Raw genomic sequence first — 19,187 nt, 5'->3', positions numbered from 1 at the left:
GTCTGGGTCCACCGCAGCACCCTGCCCCTGTCCTGGGTTTTTCCGTAGTGCTAGCCTGTTACCGGGCTCACTACGCCCGTCCTGGGCTTCTCAATCTGGCCCCTCTTGGGGCTCTCAAACATTGCCCCTCTTGGGCCTCGCAATGGTCCCCCTTCTCTGGGACCTTCCGGGCCCCACTGGGCTCCTTAATAATACCGCCCCCTGTTTGGGGCTCTCTGTGCCCAGCCTGGGCTTCCTAATAAAATCGCCCCTCTTTTGGGACTTGCTGTGCCCACGCTGGGCTCTTTAAATGCCCCTCTCTGGGTTGGGGTCTACACACCCCGCAAGTTGCGCCCCTCACTGGCGCTAGGGCCCCCACACCACTGTGGGTCCCTTTGAGGATAATGCGCCCTCTTGGCGCTGGGGCCCCCCACACCTCTGGGGTCCCTATGAGGCCTCCTCCAACCCCTATAGCCTCACCCAAACCACCGGTATCAAAGCCTGAACATAAACTCGAGCCTTCTGGCTATAACTCAAACATAAGGCACTGGGCCATAACAACATAAGCCTCCTGGCTGTAACCCAATATCATTGCTCCAGCCTTTGAAGCTCTCGCGAGCTATACTTGCTGTTAAGCTTTTTCTCCCATCTTAACTGCAGGAGCTCCTGCCCCTCTGGCTGCTGGCAGGGAACTGCTAGCATGGCCTCAGCCCTGGGCTTTATGAGGGCCAGGCCCTGCCCCCTTCTGGCCAGCTGATTCTTATTAGTTGCCCCGGCAACTCCCAGCTGTGCTCATTATGTTCTGCCAGGGCTCTCTCCCTGGCAGTTTCTCCTCTCTAGGAGCAGCGAGGTGCGCCACGACACTTGCCCAGTTTGTTACCTTCAGAACTGGAAGCAGTATAGCCATGATTGCATGTTGTTGTGGGCAAACTGATATTAGCATGCAGGCAGATTAATTAGTAGTGCTTATTAACCAATCCACAATACAAAGCAATTGAAGCTGCATGTTGCTTCTTGATCAGGAGGTTATCTTACATGAGCAGAACAGTGTGTTTGTGAAAGCCACTACCTGGTGTAGTAGGTTGTGTAGACATGTCCTGAATGCACACCATATTTGTAATTACTATAAACTTGCAAAGTTTTTACAATAATAATACTACTGCACTCTTCATAGGAAAGTAGGGTTGGAAGGGACCTCCATGAGTCCAACCCCTGCTTGAGGCAGGCTCATCCATATCCAAACCATCCAATACAAACTCATTGTCTAACCTATTAGCAAAACTACACAATCAACCTTGACACAACTACAAGACATGATACCATTTTTTCATTTTCCTTTGTGGAAATATTAGTGTGTATTTTGCTTTGCAACTGTGCTATTCTGATCAGAGAGATGTTTTCAGCCTAGGTCATCACCAGAGGCTGGTCCTGTTCTATATTGTGGAGATCCATACCTGTTCTGTTCTGGAGATGGGATGCCTTACATGACTGGAGGGTGATGCAATGCTGCCTGTGGAAGCAGGTAGTTCACTGAGTCTTTGACTGGGCAACCTTAATGTGCTTCCATTATTTTGGACTCAGACTGTGAGACTCAGTTAAATGAAAAGAGAGTGAGAAGTATTTTCTTTTGGGTTTCTCTGTGGCACAAAGCTTTCCCCTCCGCCCCTTGTGGGGTTACACTCTTTATTGCTTTTACCACATTAGTATAATAAAGGTTTAAAGATCAACAGTTGTTTTTTTAAACAAAAACAAAAACCATACGTTGAGAGAAGTTCTGTGCCCTGAATACCCTTTGAAAGGATAATAATGTCAGTGAGATGGGGGAACCTGAGTGTGAAGTGGCCTTCCCATATTCATGGATTTGGTGAATATTCAGCAATTAATGTTGAATATTAGTTTTATTTAAATTATGTCAAGGAGACGTGTGCCACGCATTATTATAGCAATTACGAACTGGGTGGTTGTTGAACAGGTTTTTTTTGGAGGTACATTTCTTGTAAATGTAGTTAAGAATAATTTGTTTGGAAGAAATGAGGTTTGGATTCAGCCATGACTCAGAAATAAAATGTGAGTACATAGGGAGATAAAGACCTCTATCATTTAAACCAAGTTACTAAATAAAAAGTATATTCCTCAGTCTGCTGATTACTTTTACTTTTAAATTCTTTACTTTTAAATTCATCTGGGATAATGCAACAGTATAGCATAAGTTGTATGTCATTATCTAGTTCTTTATTCACATCAGCATGGATAGATTACATTAAATGAACTCCATTTACCAAAGCAAAGTAGTAACAGAATAATCCTCCCCAATACCCAATAACACAGACTTCACTCCCAGTGGAACAAATTCAGACATATAGCACTAAGGTTAATGATATTTTAGAATTAGCTGGCAGAATGGTCTATTAAAATAATATGTTGCACTAAAAACTTTAAATGCTAAATGTCCATTAAAGTAATCAAATATTAATATGCCTCAGTGCTGCTCAAGGTGAAAGACAAAAATGAATGAAGAAGCATATCAAGAATAAGGCAAATTGACATCATTTATGTTATATGACATTGAATATATTGGCCAACAGTACAATACAGGAAACTAGACAAAGACAGTTATCTGTTATGATATTTTATCTACTTTTCTGGAATTTTCTCAACTCTTAGCTATTCAGCAACATTCAAAATATTATATTTTTGTTTAATATGTACATAGACAGTTCCATGTTAACACTAACTTCAGAAAAGAGAGAGATTTTTTTTTCCTTCTTCACACACTCTAAGTCATAGTACATATTCACTAAAAGGGATGAAGATGACTTCAGTAGAGTATTTAGTTAATTCTTGTACTTCATTTTTTTAGTGGTTTGTCCATGATTTTTTTCCAAATATTTCATTAAGTGGGACTTCCACAGTCTAATACCTACCTGGCAAGAAGCATCTCTTTTTCCCTTTTCAATTTAATCTCATTGTGCAGAGTTAGCATCTGAAATGTAGTAAGAGGAGAACATCATTGAGCATTGAAACAGTAGAGACTCGGAGGAAAGTGTATCACAAAACCCATAGAATATGCAGTTTCTGTAGTGCCTGCAAGTTTTAAAGTCTCCTATCCAAGCTCAGATATAGCCAAGCACTGCTTGGCATATTTCTGGAGATCGTCACACAAATCGGTATAGGTACAGGTCCTATGTAAGCTTAAAGAAATGCCACTTTCAAAGGACAAGTGCATTTATTGTTAACAATTGTTGAGTACACAGTGATTGACAATTTATGTCATGTAGTATATAAACTGTTACTGTCTTTGGCTTGTCACAATAATAAAAACAATGTGTAGTGTTTGAATGACCCAGATTATTAAAAATAGTTCATTTGGACAGCTCTGATTTTGTTGTTATAGTTTCACAATCTCATCCATTCTTGATGTGACATCCTTAGGTTTCTGACAGGTGATACACTGAATATGTGAATAACTGGTTAATCATGCCTTAAGCTCATTCACATGTTCATTCAATTAATGGTGTGATAAAACAGGGAATAAGCCACAAAGTTATTACACAAAATAGGTTTACTAACATTGTGGCTGGTTCCCATCACTTCTTAAAGTGAATGTGTGGCCAGTGCTCTCAGTTTCAGGAGCACATCACAATCTTTCAAGACTCCAGTGCACTCCACAAGGTAGGGAGCACTTGTCAGCTGACCAAGGCTTCTAGTCATGGGAGTGCATTAGAGCTAAGCTTGCTACTTCCCAGTGCAATGGGCAGCTTGGGATCATGATCCCAGGGTTCCCCTGTACTGGCATCACAGCACAATTGTGATCTGGTCCCAAATCCCACAATTGTGCCTCCTGCCATGCGTGTGTAGAATAGCCCGCCATGCATGTATACTTTGTCCTGTTCATCTTACATCTGCTGCAGATACACAACAGTATTTTTTCAAATGGAATAGGAAGCCATGTAATGTAAAGTAATAATCCCTACTTTTTTGCAGTAAAGAGCATCAGCTCTCTGAATATCTCCAAATGGTAGCAAGGCTCTCCTTTGACCAGGGTCAACAAAGAACTACTGGACCATGGAGATGTGATGTTTACCTGGTCTTCTAGAGTAAGCAGGAAGGAATGATCATGCCACCCTTCTTTTTCATATCTCAGTAATGTCATGGATGTCTTCTGGTCCTTCAAACACTGCAAAAGCACAGTGATGGACTGACTTGGTTTAAAATTATGGGGACAATTGTTATAACCCCTTTGTGACAGAGGTCATAAATTGTCCAATAAACCAATTGACACTAACTGGTAGGTTAAACATGAGAGTGCTATGACCTGTTGGGAAGCAGGCTGAAAGACAGCATTACTGAACTGTGCCCTAAAACCAGTTTGCCTGAAGATTTTGAACATGGACCTATGTTTTTCCACATTTGAAGTAGGGTTATCTGTGGATAAGCCTTGCTTGTGTTCTTGCTGTGTTAAACTTCTTTGTTCAAGGGTAAGTAGGCATTATGTACAGACAGTGACTTAACTAAATAATATCTGCATCCACTTCTCAAACAGAGAGGGATTAACCAAATACTGGCATCTTCCTGACCTCTCAAAAGCTGGAGAAATAGAAATGGGGGAGAGGGGGGATGAATTATTGAATTATTAAATGACTTCCAACATTCTTCTGCTGACAGCATTTTTCATAAAGGATTATGTATTCAAAAACTTGTTTAACCTCTAAAAGTTAAGCATAACCATAACTAACAAGGTAACTTTTTGCAAGGGCTGAAGGGCTGACTAAATAAATTGCTAAAACATTAATATATACAATATTTTCCTTATTCCTCTCTTTCTGTGCCTGGTCTAATTAAGGATAGATCCATAAAACAGATGTGTGGTTGGATTTTAGCACCCGGACAAAATCTTATTAACTTCACTGGGACGCTGCATGGGGTCTATCATGCTTCCATGACCAGTAAATTGTACAAGGCCTACATTTTGACTTTGCAATGGGGGTGCTCACAATACATAAATTTAAGCATATGTGCATGTTGCTCCAGGCCCAAGACTATAAGCTTTTTGGGGCAGAGGCCACTTTCCAAAGTTTTGTAATAAAAGTAACATGCATTTAAAATAATTAAACTTGACCATTTTGAACAATTGTGGATGGTCCTGCTTTTAGCAAGGGATTGGACTAGATGACTGGATGATCTCCTAAGGGTTCTGTTCAGCCATATTTTGCTATAACTGTTATCTGTATGTTTACTTTCTTATGCCTTGCTCTGACTGAAACCAGAGAGCCCTGCAGAGGCTTCAGGTTTGGATCTGTGTTAGTAGACTCTGAGGCTAGATTGGGGCCTTACAGTTTAATGTTTAGCTTTTTTGAACTTCAATTTTCCCCATCAGAAAAGTATGGATAAAATATTCATTTTTGCATATCCAGGTCTTTGAGATTTTTTAATGGAAGGAATTATGGAAGTGCAAAGGAATCTCATTAACAATAATTGTGACTTTAATCTACTTATTTGTATTATGAAAATGATGGGTAAAATTGTATGTAAAATTACACAAGAGGTGTTATTTATAAAAAGGGAAAAAACAGAAGGGATACTGTCCCAAGGGCACAGGACCAGGAGAGGGGGAAGCCATGTTCATAGGCAAACCCCAGACCAAAGTAAAAAGAAAAGAAAACAGCAACGTACCTGTTGTAGGGGCCGGGAGGAGTGAGGAAATGCGCAGTGGGAAACCACCCGCACAGTTCGTCAGCTGCGCTCATATCCAGCTGGAACTGGGTGACGTCACAAGGAGACACCACCCAGCAGAGATAAAGAGTGGCCCTGAAGGCACTGGGAGGACACTGAGGACTGGAGGACTGGCGGGGAACCATCAGGCAGAAGGCATCCAGCTGCTGCAGCTGGCAGCAGCAGTGACAGCAGCGGCAGTGAAAGTGGAGGTAGCAGAAGCTGCAAAGATCCCCGAGCCGGAGGAGACTGGCGGGTATTGAAGAGGCTGGCAGGGAGGCTGGCAACGGCAACGGTAGTGGCAGCGGCAGCTCTAATCAGAGGCAACGGGGGCTGCAGCTCCCGGTCAGAGGTGGAGCTCAGAGGAGGAGAGAGAGACCCCGGCTGGGGTGAAAGCACGGGTCCCGACCCAAAGGGTGCCCTAGCCTAGGGACGTTGGGGGCTAAGGGTGTATGGAGCTCTCACTGAGGGTGCTCCATTTTCTTCGGCATTCTCTCTCCCTTTTTTGTTCTTTTCTGTAGTACCTCTCTGGTAGTCACAGTGTTGGTTTTGTTCATTTTTGTTTCACGTCGGGTGTTTTAGGGCAAAGAGGTTTAGGGTCAAGACATTGATAGTGTTCCCCTTTAGGGCTCATCTATTTCGGTCCCCTTTGTGAGGGTAGATTAGCGGAGTCCTTAGCACCAGGCGAGGGTGGCTGGGACCCTGTCAAAGGAGTAGAGAGGAGTCACGCAAGAATGTGCCGGGGGCTACCGCCAACAGATGCAGAAGGCTAAGGGCATTGGAAAAGACAAGCCCAAAAGCTGAAGGTCTCCAGACCCTTTTACTGGGGTTTGGCCAGGGCCCTGGGTGGTCGTTGTTGAGAGGCAATGCGGAGATCAGAAAATACACCAGTAGGGGATAGCCACAAAAGGACTCGGAGGCCCGTCTCAAAGGGTGGCACATGGTCAGGGTGTAGGGGAGGTTGGAGCCCCGTGAACGTCCACCGAGATGCGTGATGGCTCTGGAGGCACCCTCAAAGGGGACCCCCTCCACTGAAGAACTATTCAAACTCGTGGCAGGAGAGTTCGGGGGTCACCCTGAAGACAGCCGAGGTGCCCTCTGGTGTCTGCACGTAGGTCCCTGGCAAGCTAGATCACCTGTTCGGGCGAAGGCAGTGTGGAAACGTACAATAGACAGGAGGTGGGCATAGATACAAAGACATCAAGAACATACTTATGAGGATGTAATCTTTAATTGAGACAATGGAGGAAATATCAGTTGAATAGTGTGTATGGTTTAAACATTCTGGGGTGTAATTACTAGTGCTGTGCAAAGCTTTAGTCCCTGATTCAATTCGGCAGAGATTCAGTCCGATTCAGTGGCCAAATCTCCGAATTCAAATTGAATCAGAGGACCTTTTAATCTCTCCGAATCGAATTGGAACCCTCTGAATCAATTCATAGAGCTTCGGAAGGATTTGGAGATTCAGTCATAGAGACAGCTTTAAATGTTTTTTCTACATACCTCTAGGTAGCAGGGGGTTCATGAGTGCTGTGATGCTGGGGCACATGGAGTGTCCCATAGGAGCATAGGGGGCTCCCCAGCGTGCTCGACAGCAGATCTGGAAGTAGACCAGAAACGCTTCCGGTCCGCTTTCAGGTCTGCCGGGTAGTGTGTGGCGGGGACCACCCCATGCCCTTCAAGCCCAGCGACTGGTGCCTCCTGGGTCTGGGGGACACCCGGGGTCCCCTGCGGCCAATTATCAAGCTGGGGAGGCGCGGGGAGGGGGGGCAGTGTGCTTCCCGGCAGACCTGGAAGTACTTCCCGTCCACTTCTGGGTTTGCTGCCAAGCACATGGAGTGGGATACTCTATGTGCCAGCATTCATGAGCTTTGCAAGGTATGTAGAAAAAACTTTTAAAGCTGTGCCTATGTCCAAATTGCTGATTCTCTGAATCAGCATTGAATCTTCAGATTCGGATTCAGCCGAACCTGAATCGGGGACAGTGATCCAAATCAACTAATTGAATCACTGTCCCTGATTTGGGCCGAATCTGAATTGAATAGGGCCCACTTCACACACCCCTATTAATTATGTGAAAATGCAATTGTATGTATTAATTTTTTCTTGCTTTTAGAAGGAGACAATACTCCAATGTTAACAGTTATAAACAATTGAATTGCACCAAATAATAATGCTGAAAACTTAATCAAGAGCAATAAATGAATAGCAGAACTGCAGGAGTATACCGCATGCTGCTAAAATGTGAATTTACACAATACATTGCCATTGGGCTTGCCTGGCATTATGGGAACATAGCAGATGTCAATTTACCTGTATAATCACAGGATAATTTAGTACAATTAGCACGTGAAGTATTTCGATATCTCTCTATAGCAAACTCATAATTGTAAAGTAAATGTGTACTTACCAAGATGTTGCTTTGCCCCGAGTGGTCATGTATGAATGCTCTCTACCCTGTCACTATGCATCTGCTCAAGAGTGCAGAGTTGGTGAGCTTTAATTCAATATGTTGATAAGTGTAATGTAATGTACAGTGGAAGGCGAAGTTAAATACTTCGTTGCCTTACTGCCTTCAAAATTAACAGCATCAACTCAGGAAAGGGGCCTGAGCATTGGTGTGGGCTGCTCATTGAAGTCTTCTTCTCAGTAGGTACACATAGTCAAAAAGCACAGAAAATACATAGGAGAATAACAAATGGAAGCGTCAGAAGGATGGCGTATATTAATTGTGTATAAATACCATATTTCATGCTGTATGTGCCCCATATTTCTGATAAAAAAGTTAGGATTTTCATAGATCTGATGTATAAATAGACCCACATTTTATAATGATCCATTTGTAAAAAATTCCATGTACATTAAGTCTTCTCTTGTAGCAGGAAGAATTCAGGATGAACAATTGTCGCCATGATTGTTTCTGATGATGGTTATGCTAACTACCACAAGCTATGGGTTACATAATGAAAAATTTCATGAACACAATTTAAAATCCCTGTCATTTTCATCCTCAGAAGTGTGAGCCCCGAACAGTTCTATCCAGTCATCCAAATGCTTAATTTGATCATCAGAAGTTTCAATTTCAGTTTATATCAGAAGTTTCATGTAATTAGTGTGACTGTCCCTCAGGCCTGTTTCAACCAACTTTGAAACAATATTTTTTTAGTTTAAAGTATTTATATGGTGTAGAAGTTGAGGTGGAAATTTAAGGATAAATATTTGGCTTCAAACTTGGACTTGTATATCATGAAATACAGTATATAAGAAATATATAACATTATTGTATAAATGCAAAGTTGGCCTCATCTGGATTATGACTGTACATTAGTGGTCACCCGCACATGCATTATAGAGTGGCATTTGCAGTGAGTGATGAAAATATTTAAGGTTTTGGAGGTGCTCTTGTGAAGAGAGTTCAAGAAAGACTGGGATTGTTTGTTTTATGTAAGAGATTAATAAGAGGTATGTGACATAAACCTGAGGCCAAGAATATATATAAGGGCTGGTACAGTGTGATAGGTTGCATAAACCCTAGGCTTTAAAGGCCATGAATGTGTCAATGCCTGGAAGAGCTGTTTCTCCAGCTGTAGTTTAGCAACTGAGTGATAGCAACAGTGATAACAGCCTGCAGTCCAAGCGGGGTGAGGTTGCTGTCAGAGAGGCTGTGGAAGCCTCAAAAAAGCTCATTTAAAATATTCTGGCAAAAGGATATCCATGGAATAAACCAGGAAATTGCAGAAGGTGGGTAGATGAGCCATAACAAACAGCTACAAGGTATGACACATAGGACAGAAGCTCAGGAGACTGATGTCTTGAGGGCCTAAGTGGCCTCGAATAGCCATTGAGGGAGAGGTTGAGGGACTAAATTCCCCTATACATAGAAAAGAGAGCAGGGCCTTCTGTTCCTTCTCTTTCATTTCACAATAAGGGGACGGTTAATTATGCTGAGCTGTGACAAATTCAAGGTGATGGTTTTTGGCAGAGACTAGAGCTTCTTGTCATGGGATTTTCTTGAAGCAAAGAAATTAACAAGATTTAGGGGGAATGTAAACTCGTATAGATAATAAGAGTGTCCAAGGTTCTAACAAACTAAAAGAGCCTTCTGGAAGTGATATGGTAAATATGCATCAGGGTGTAAGCCAAGCTCTAAGCCAAACTGCTAGGAGGAGTTCTCTTGGGGCATGCCTGGTAGAGGATTATTCTAGATTGGTTGAGTGGCCTAGGGTGGAACAGCAAGGAAGCTGCTGGAGCTTGAAGGCCTAAATTGGCTTCCTGCTGTTTGTGTTCCTCTTCTTCTGGAATAGCTGGTCCTGGTTATTGTCAGATAATGTAAGCATAGATGTACTGTGAATCTAATCTACACTGGGTATGTACTTAAAAGGCACTGTTATTTGGAAGTTTAAAATTATGTGTGTGTCTATTTCTAGTTCCTGCTTCTATTTCACTTCCTGTTTTCTGTTTAGAGTCATACCTGTTGATAAAAGTATTTCCTACTTCCGGCCCTTCACACCCACAACAGCACTGAGTTATGTGGCCTAGAAACAGTATGCTTCTAAAAAGTTCATGAACAATTAATGTGACTCAAGTGGACAGTCTCAGTGAAGCTTTTGCATTTAGATTGCTGTTTCACCAAGGTGCACCATTCAAATACCATCTTATCAAGCCAAAGTAAAAGGAAATCATAAAATAAACTGGCTTCTCTAAAGTAATATATTCCTTCTGACTGTTATTTTAAAGGTGACTCTCCCATTTCTTAGGATGTATAACTTAAAGGCTCTTTTGCTATTTTAGCAAGTTTGCTGGCACGTACTTCTGATAATCAGATAGAACCAGAACTCATTGGCATGAGATTCCTCTCAAAAGGGAAGTTGTATGTGTTGGAGTAGAAGTGGGCACATAGTCTCTGAATGTGCATGTGAAGTAACAATGAGGAATGAAACTGTGTTGCAGCTTCAAGACTCTTACAGTTATTGGAGGTGTGATAGTATTTGGGTGTAAAGTCTAATGCTCCTCCTCCACCCCATTCTCAACTGACAAGTCTTCTCAGCTGAAGCAGTAACTTGATCATCTCTTTGGCATCTCTGGTTCCCATTCAGGGTAAATTTGCATTCTGGTATTATGCACCTGCCAATTTTGGAGATTTTTTTTTTGCCTTAATAGGAGCCCAGATTTGTATGGAACAACTGCAGTTGACTTCTGTGTTGTACTAGGAATGTCAAGTGCTTGGAGGGAGGGAGATGATGTGTCTGCTGTTGGCTTTAACTGGTACATGGAGGGTGATATTGCTTCCAGAGAATCCAGCAGAGAGCATCTGTTAAACCAAGCTGGACTGGAATGCTAAACCCAGATGGAGTAGTTTACCCCTTGGCAAGATCTGCTACATTTGTTTAGTATAACCTATAGTGATTTGCCACAAATTTATTATTTGTCTGTTGAGAAACTTTCAAGCCTTATGAAGAGTATGTACTTTTCAAATATCGCACTGGTGGTACTGCGTAAGATTTTTGCCAGATTAGAAACCTGCAGTGGGAGAGGATGGGGAAGATTTTTCTTCCCCAAAAGTAGCTTTGCAATTTTTGTTGAAAGCTTCTGCCCAGATGAAAAAGCAACCGTTTTTTGGTTTGTTTCAATGATAACATTGGATGCTGTAATGAAGCACAGCAGGTAGGAAGATCCTACATAGATTTCAAAAGAAAATGCTCATCTGTTCAATAAAGCATATTTTAAGGTTGGCATTTTATATAACACGATTGTTTTTTTGTAGGAGAGAGCTGCTGCTTGATTATTCTGGATACAGTGTGGTGCCAGGATAAGTTTAATAGGATAGGACTGCCAGCTCTAAAGAACTATCAACACCAGACCACAAGTGACAAGAAAGTATATGCATGTAGTCCCCCATATCAATGTACATAATAATAAAAATGTTTAACGTGAAGTAAAAGCCAACAGAAATGAACGTGTATGTAAGTATCACAGTATTATTGAAGACTCTGCGCGCGCGCATGTGTATAAGCCTTACAATTAGCTTTTTAAATGGGAAAAGATAAATTTGTCCCTGCTCAGTTTACAAAGGCAACCATAAGCTTGTTCACTGTGTTGTGGCTCACCTGCAAAGCAAGAAAAAGTGTACATTTTTAGTAGCAATGCTGAATATTATGCCCAAAACACCAGACAAATACGAAGGCAAACTGCATTCCATAATTCGAGCTTGCAAAATGGACAGGCAAGATGTCAGTGCCCCCTAAAACACTGGCCAGGGCTTTCAGCATGTCTGCAGAACATTATTTGTTTTTTCTGAAACAAGCATCCCATTGACTGGAATTTGAGAAGGAGACTTTCTTTTAAGCTAATGACAAATAAATTTTGATTTTAACTGATAAGTTTTTCTCAGTCAGTTAGCTAAATATCACAATAGTTACTGAGTTTCTGTCAGCAAGCTGCACGTGCAGTAATTTAGAAAGCAATTGTGACAATTAATTGGGATGAAATGAAATGCTCTCCCACTTGTACTTTGTATTAGATGCTAAAAAGAAGATTCAAACACTGGAGAGAATAAACCCTTAACCTGATGTATCTTATTTTGTTCTCAGTTCTGCTGATTTGATGAAAGCTTAGCAAAACAGAGAGTTGCTTGTGGGAGGGTACCTGTTTTTGCTTCTCAATGCCATTGTAAGCAAGAAGAATGTTACCCCCAAGTATTAACATGTTTAATGCAAATTTTAAAGATGAAGATGATCTTGATCTGCCTGGTCATAGTCACTTCTGTACTAAAAACATCTTTCCTCAGCCCTTTCACTTTGTTCTCTTGCCCTGTCCCTTTCTCCTGCTTCCCTATGGAGTGCCTAGTCTCTCTATCCTGCTCACTACTGGCTGTCTTTTTAATGCTTCATCTTTTTTTTGGCTCTTACTTAAAACAGGCCATCTGTCTCTTCTCTTCCTTGGCTTTTTATTTTCTCTGATGGAGTCACCTTTCAAGCCTGTTAGATCATGTCTCTCTTTCTTGCCACTTCCAGTTTGTTACTTCTGCAATTCTTTATCTGTCTTCCACATGGCTGTTATTTGCCGCCTATCACATTCTGTTGCTACCTTCTCTGACTGTAGATCAGGGGTGGGCAAAACATGGCCCACAGACTGCATCTGGTCTGCCAGGGATTTTCATGTGGCTCATGGGCGCCCACCAATTAATTAATTACACCTTGCCCAGCCTCTGCAAACTCCTACATAGGAGGGCCCTGGCTCCAGCCAATACATTCAGCTTCTGAATGTGGGGCCACTTCTGCAGCTGCTGCCATGTACAGCTCACAGGACTCCACCACAAGTGATAGGGAGCCCTGCTTCCTGGCAGAGTTTTGTGAGCTGTATGGGGCAGCAGAGAGTGAGGCCAGGCTGCTGATACCATCATGTGGGGTTTCCCCAGTGGCACACAAGTCCTGGGAACTGCATGTGAGCCCTGCGTGATCGAGGCAAGCCAGCCTGGCTGCGCTTCCTGCCACCATATGCAGTTCCTGGAACTGGTTGGAGCTGCATGCTGCCTGGTGGCTGTGTTTGTGCAGGCCACAAGCACCTTGAGGGTCCACCACTGGCTGCTGCTGCTGTCACCAGGGATTGTGTACCATAGGAGGGGAAAGGTAGGAGGTCCCCATATCCCCTTACCCTTCCTCAACCCCACAAACCCCATACTCACCCACCCCCACACAGCCTTCCTGCATATATACCGACAAGGTTCCTTGGGTGAATGCGATATCTTTTATTAGACCAACCCAAAGAGTTGGAGAATACTTATTAAGCAAGCTTTCGGGTTCAAAAACCCTTCATCAGGCTAAGGAAGTTTCAGCAATTGGTGTGTGCTCTTCCTGGATGGAATGAAAAGTAAAGAAGCCAGAGGCTGGGCTGGGGAGTCTGTTGTCAGGCAGATTATAATGTGTCAAAAATCCAATGTCTATGTTTAGTCCATGATTTTTAGTATCCAGGAGGTTGATGAAATGGAGTTCATAGGCTCGTCTCTGGGAAGTGTTGTGTAAGTTTCCTTTGAGGATCAGGACTGAGAGATTGGAGAGAGAGTGGTTTTCTTGTGAGAAATGTGCCCCCACTGGTAATTGGGTATTTCTGTCTTTGATAGATTTCTGGTGTGCATTCATTCTGGTGCACAGTTGTTGTTTGGTCTTGCTTTTTTTTTTGTTTTTTTTTTTAAATAGGCTTCAGCCCAGCTGAAATTTGTGTACAAGCCATTTTAGGTAAACAGAGTTACACTGCAGTTTGCTCTCTGTCAGTGCATCATCAATGCATCTGCTCTTGATTTGGGCAAGCAAATAAGTTTCAGTTCTGAGAAGTGGAGGAAGAGAACTCACTTGTTACATAATGAAAAATAGTTATCCCAGCTAACAGAGTGGCTCTTGACATGTTTCACTAGTGGCTGGACCACACAGGGAAGCTCATGAATCAGCCACTTCCTGTGAGCAAACAGACTACCAGAGCTTCATCCTCAAAGGAGCTTAGGCCTGGAGAGACTGAATTTTGCATTGTGAAACTTTCAGGCGTGTGGCTCTGATAATGGAAACCACAGCTGAGTTAGGCACCTAAGTTCCCTCTATAGTGTATATGGATGCATGTGCCCCAGAATGGTGTGCTGTTTGTTGTGTGATGCAAAGAGAGGAGTATGTCTGAAATCCCCTCTCCTGGGGCATTGGTGCCTGGAGCCCTAAGTTAGACACCTATGTGAGACAAGGATTCAGAGCTTGGTATCCTCACCACTGGTTAGATGCCTAAGCTACCCCTTTTGAAAACAGAATATTGTCTCACTGTTTTGCCCATTTATTTTCAAATGGGCTTCACCACAGCTGAAAAATTAGGCATGCAAATAGTGGAGGAGTTTCCACTCTTGATTTGCCTCCTGACCTGGAGCTGTACAGCTTTGCTCCCCTTCTGTGATAATACTTCTCATTGTCCCTTTTTTAACACCTCTTCATTCTTTCATTCCTACTTCCATTTGTCAAATTTACTTTTCCTGCTTTCTAACTCTCATCATTCCTTCCCACGCTTTCTCTCACTCCAGCGTCAACCCTGAATACTGACCAGAAAAAGAAAACAACACTCTAAAGGCACTATTCCTTGTAGTAGGAGTAAAGTGAGGTCCAACTAGATGATCAGAATCTTCCAATTTTGCATTAATATTTGTGGACCATGGCCAAGCAAAGCCATCAGGTGGAAGAAAGGAATTAGTATGTTTCATGCATTTGTATATATTCTAGGCAGTTTGGGACCATGTCCTGGGAAGCAGGAGGAGGCCCTATAAATAATTTTGAACCTCATGAGTGACTTTGGTGGGGAGCTAATCTATGGTTTATCTGGGGGACAGTAAGGTTTGTCTTGCCACTGTCCATTAAATGTTATAAAAGCAGCATCTGCCCACCAGCTGTCCAGTCTTTCTAATTAAAGTTCACTAGCAGCCCATCAATATGGCTGATACCTTTTTTCCATATCCATGTGGCCCATGACATCTGAAGACCTATGGATTTGCACCTAACTGTGCAAAATGCACCAACTGGCCAAGTCCTAAAAACGCACCAACTGGCCAAGTCCAAATGGTGGACTCCTGTATGCTTTTGGCAAGCCTCACTATGGTGAACATGCCATCAGAGAGCTTAGAAAATGGATAACAGCAACTGTCATATCGGATAAAGGCAGCACGGGCATGAAGTCTGCATCTGTATTGCTTATAGATGTGATGTATAAAAATATCCAACGTGATAGCTATTTCAGATTACTTAATTTTTAGCCATCTGTGTTTGTTCCATTATCACACTGGCTATTAACAAATGCAAGTGACCTGCATTAGCAGTAAAAATACAGATGTTGAATTCAGTGCCTGCTGGAATGTGTCTGCAGTGAAGAGTGAAATAAGTGAAATATAATTTCTTTTACTGATAAGTCTCGGAGCTCTTGTGTGTGTGTATTTTATGTCTTTCCCCAAAGAAAAACCTGTAGGGTTTTGTGGCTTGTCCATTGTCCAGCTGTGCTGATGGTTTCCATCCTGTTCTAGAGGCTACTCATTGGAGGACACTTTGGGGTTATTTTGTTTAGGCACTTGAGGCAAGGTTGGGGATGCAAAGGTAGCACTTGCTCTCTTTTTGTTCCCTGTATTCTGGAGCCATGCAAAGCTGAACTGAAGTCTTTGGTTCCTCTGGGTTGCTTTGAATTAAATTTTGCTGCCCGTAGCTTTTGATGGAAACAAAGAAGTTGCAAGCTAACTGATCTGAAGAACAACATCATTAATGCAGTTGTACCTTTGATCTGTAATCAATGCCATTGCTTGGGTACAGGGTGGTGAAGAGTCCTTATTCCAGTTTCTCTGCTGAGGACATTCTCCTACACAGAAGTCTGTTCAGATGTCTGTTTATTCCCATTTTAAGGTACCCTCACTAAGCCAGAATCTCATAAAGAAGCCCTTGAGTATCTAATATTGAACTCGTTTAATTCTCTTCTCTGGGTTGCTATTGACACTATTTGGGATGTATCCTTCAGAATCTTCTCTTTTGCAAGCTAAATGTATTTATGCTCTTGCACTACATGGGTGCTATGGTAAGTTACTGATGGCATCAAGGACACGAGGATGAGAATAGTTCAATAGTGGTATTTTTGCACATAACTGCATTAGACACAGACCATCAGAAGGAAAAAGTTTCAGGTTTACTATCTAGTTTCTTCTTCATACTAGATACTATTGAGGATAGGTGCTGTAGGGCATCGGTCCTCGGTGCATTGATGTCTTCCCTGTTTCTTAGCGAGCTAAAGAGGCATAGCAACTACCTCCTTCAGCCCTTCCCTGATGTTGTATTCTCACCTGCCATGCCTTTGATATTTCTTAGGATTATTATTTGGAGGTTATTTCTCAAAGGGAGAATCACCTTGGACACTTGGGATAAACTAATTGATGGGGCTCCTTCTTCCCCTGCACCCGGACCTGGCCACACCTTAGTTGTTGAATCTGACATGGCAAACAAACATCTGGAGTAACTGCTTCCTCCTGACTGGGTTGGTTATGTCTTGCTCTGCCAGACTCAAGGTGCTGGGTCCCAGTTCTTCAGCTAGCCCTGCTGGGGGTTAGGCTGGCAAGTTTAGGTACAGACCCCCAAACAAAAACGGGTGCCCTCAGCCGAGGTACGTACAAAAAAAAAAAAGGAAAAAGGAAATCCTCAAAAAAGCCCCCAGGAAATAGAGAGAGAAAAATCAAACACCATTACTTTTAGCTCCCAAGAAGCAGTTCTGTCCTCTGAGAGGGCTGATCTCACTGGCTCCTCCCTTCCCTCTTTACTACCTACTTTCGGGTGAAGGGTCCTGCTCTGGCCTGACCCCATTGCTCCAGACTTCTGTCGCAGTATCTCTGTTGACGGAGGTCCTCTGACCCCTTTTGCTTTCACTCCAACACTGCTTCAGCTCCACTCACTGCAGACTCATGTCAAAAGGGGAATTCCCTGGTGCCTATGTTTTCGTGATGCTGGGCTCTCCCCTGAGCTGCCCCTTATTGCGGCCAGAAGTACCCAGCGCAGCTCATCCTGGACCAATCCACAGTGAATACTTACTCCAGAAGTGCAGCATTTTGGCAAGTGCACCAGCAGCAGTTCTTCAGTCTCCTGAGGTAAGGAAAGGGGGAAGTTATTTCCCCCTTTCATTCTCTTATTCTGACAGATACCAAGTTGACCACTGAAGTAAGTGGAACTTTTCAGTCTTCACAGTAGTGCGAGAGTTGGATTTGGTCCAACGTCTCACTTGCTTATGAACGTATCCTAAACAGTAAATCTATTCAGGACTGAGTCATTGTTTTAACCTGAGAGAATAATTGGATGGCTAATTCCAAAGAGGAATGAAAACATTGCTTCATATCACTTAATGAAGTAGCCTTGGCTAGCTTTAAGAATAAAGTCTTATTGTTAAAACCTGTAGGTGGAGCTCCAAACTTGTTGTATTACTCCAAAATGGCAAAAGGACCCATTTTTAATAAAGTCTATGTCTAAGTACAATATCCAAATTGTAAAATTTTACAGAAGCTGCTACTTAAAATTTTATAACAGAATGCTTTCAGTAGGAAAAATAATGAGGACTGATAGCAGTTTTATAGTTAGAAAATCATGTTGTTTATTTCCCTTAGCTGCTCAATCTTATCAGTAGAGGCAATTTGCTCCTTTTCAAGCATCTTACTTAGCCTTATGAAAATTTAAATCTAACTTAGAAAAAGATACAAAAGATATTTTCTTCTTCTAATGGTTGATATACAATGAATGTTTAGCTTTTCAGACATTAAGCTGTTTCTCACTTCCTAATAAAACAACTGTACAGGGTCTACTTTCATTTGTGAAACTGTTCCATCTGCATTTTTTTTGATTAGGCAGTTTCTTTTGTGCTGTGAGAGATTACGGGTCTAGCTAGTGTGAAAGCCTTGATTGTCCATTTACACAAAGTCCAGCATGACACAGAGTAATTGCAGGACCAGTACGCTTTCTCACTGTTCTGTGAAATGCCATAGCTCTTGCCTTCAGAACCAAATTCTATTGTGTGAAAGGCTAATGCATCCATGTTGCTGGCTGGCAATTGTGTGGCTCTGTTCTTCAGAGCCCACTTGACTATTCATTTTTGTGCTGATTGGGAGACCTGGGATATTGAGTTTAAGACAATTGCATTTGTTCCATTAAAATAAAACCTTTCAGTTGAATCCTCCTAAGTGAGCACTTACATAATCCTTTTGTTTGGTGTACTTAAGAGGAGCTCTTTTCCTAATGGATGTTAGCAGCAAAGCTGTAGTTTTAAACTGTGCACTTTACCAATGACTCGATCATTTCAGAAAATTGAGGGGGACAAATAATGCAGTTAAAAAGCCATCCCACTCCCACAAAAGAGAGTAATAATAAAAAATAGTTTCATGTATGCTTGGAAAAATGCAGATGATTAATTCAGTGGTGTTCATAAAAGCTGTGTGATGGAGCATCCAGGAGATTAGAATCAACAATCCAGGTATGGTGCGGGAAGATGCATTGCTGGCATTCTTGGACTGCACTATCGATATACTTCTATCCTACATTGCAGAGATCTGCAAAAAACAATTTCCAGCCAGACAAGATTTTTTTTTTTTTAAGGCCAACTTGCAGAATACATTTTAAACAGCTGAGTTTTATGGTGGGATTTTGTTGGTATAGCCTACTAAAGACTGAATTAAATCAATCACATTCAGTTAGTTTGCCATCAGTTCTTGTTTTACATTTTTTATACAAAGCATCTATCAATACAATAATTCACTTGCTCACTCACACCAAGCAACAGCTGGGTTGTAGGAGTACTTGCAAATCTGGTGGGACAAAATGTGTTGTCCATTAGGACAAACAAAGTAGCAAGACCCAACTGAGACTAATATGCTAATAATAGGAAAAAACAGCAGTAATTGATGTGACTATTAAGGCCCAGATTGTCTCCAACTGAAAGCAACTGTGGAACCAGGGTCAGTACTC

The 19,187-nt window shown here is 42.2% G+C and overlaps 1 long non-coding RNA gene across 2 annotated transcripts in view; it reads left to right on the top strand.

The window, feature by feature from the left end:
* LOC112551218 overlaps positions 1 to 11,629 on the top strand; it is a 49,760-nt gene extending 38,131 nt beyond the window's left edge. Inside the window, exon 7 of one of the 2 annotated variants that reach the window (XR_003095430.1) lies at positions 11,456 to 11,629. This is a non-coding gene — a long non-coding RNA (uncharacterized LOC112551218). Of the gene's footprint in view, positions 1 to 3,963; positions 5,007 to 11,455 lie in introns of those variants that run through there. The other variant, XR_003095429.1, reaches the window with a different exon arrangement.
* The last annotated feature ends 7,558 nt before the right edge of the window (positions 11,630 to 19,187 follow it).

Source organism: Alligator sinensis, unplaced genomic scaffold (assembly GCF_000455745.1).
Source record: "Alligator sinensis unplaced genomic scaffold, ASM45574v1 scaffold285_2, whole genome shotgun sequence".
Taxonomy (NCBI): Eukaryota; Metazoa; Chordata; order Crocodylia; family Alligatoridae; genus Alligator; species Alligator sinensis.
Note: the sequence above shows the minus strand (reverse complement) of the source record. Positions and strands in the feature narration are given on the sequence as shown.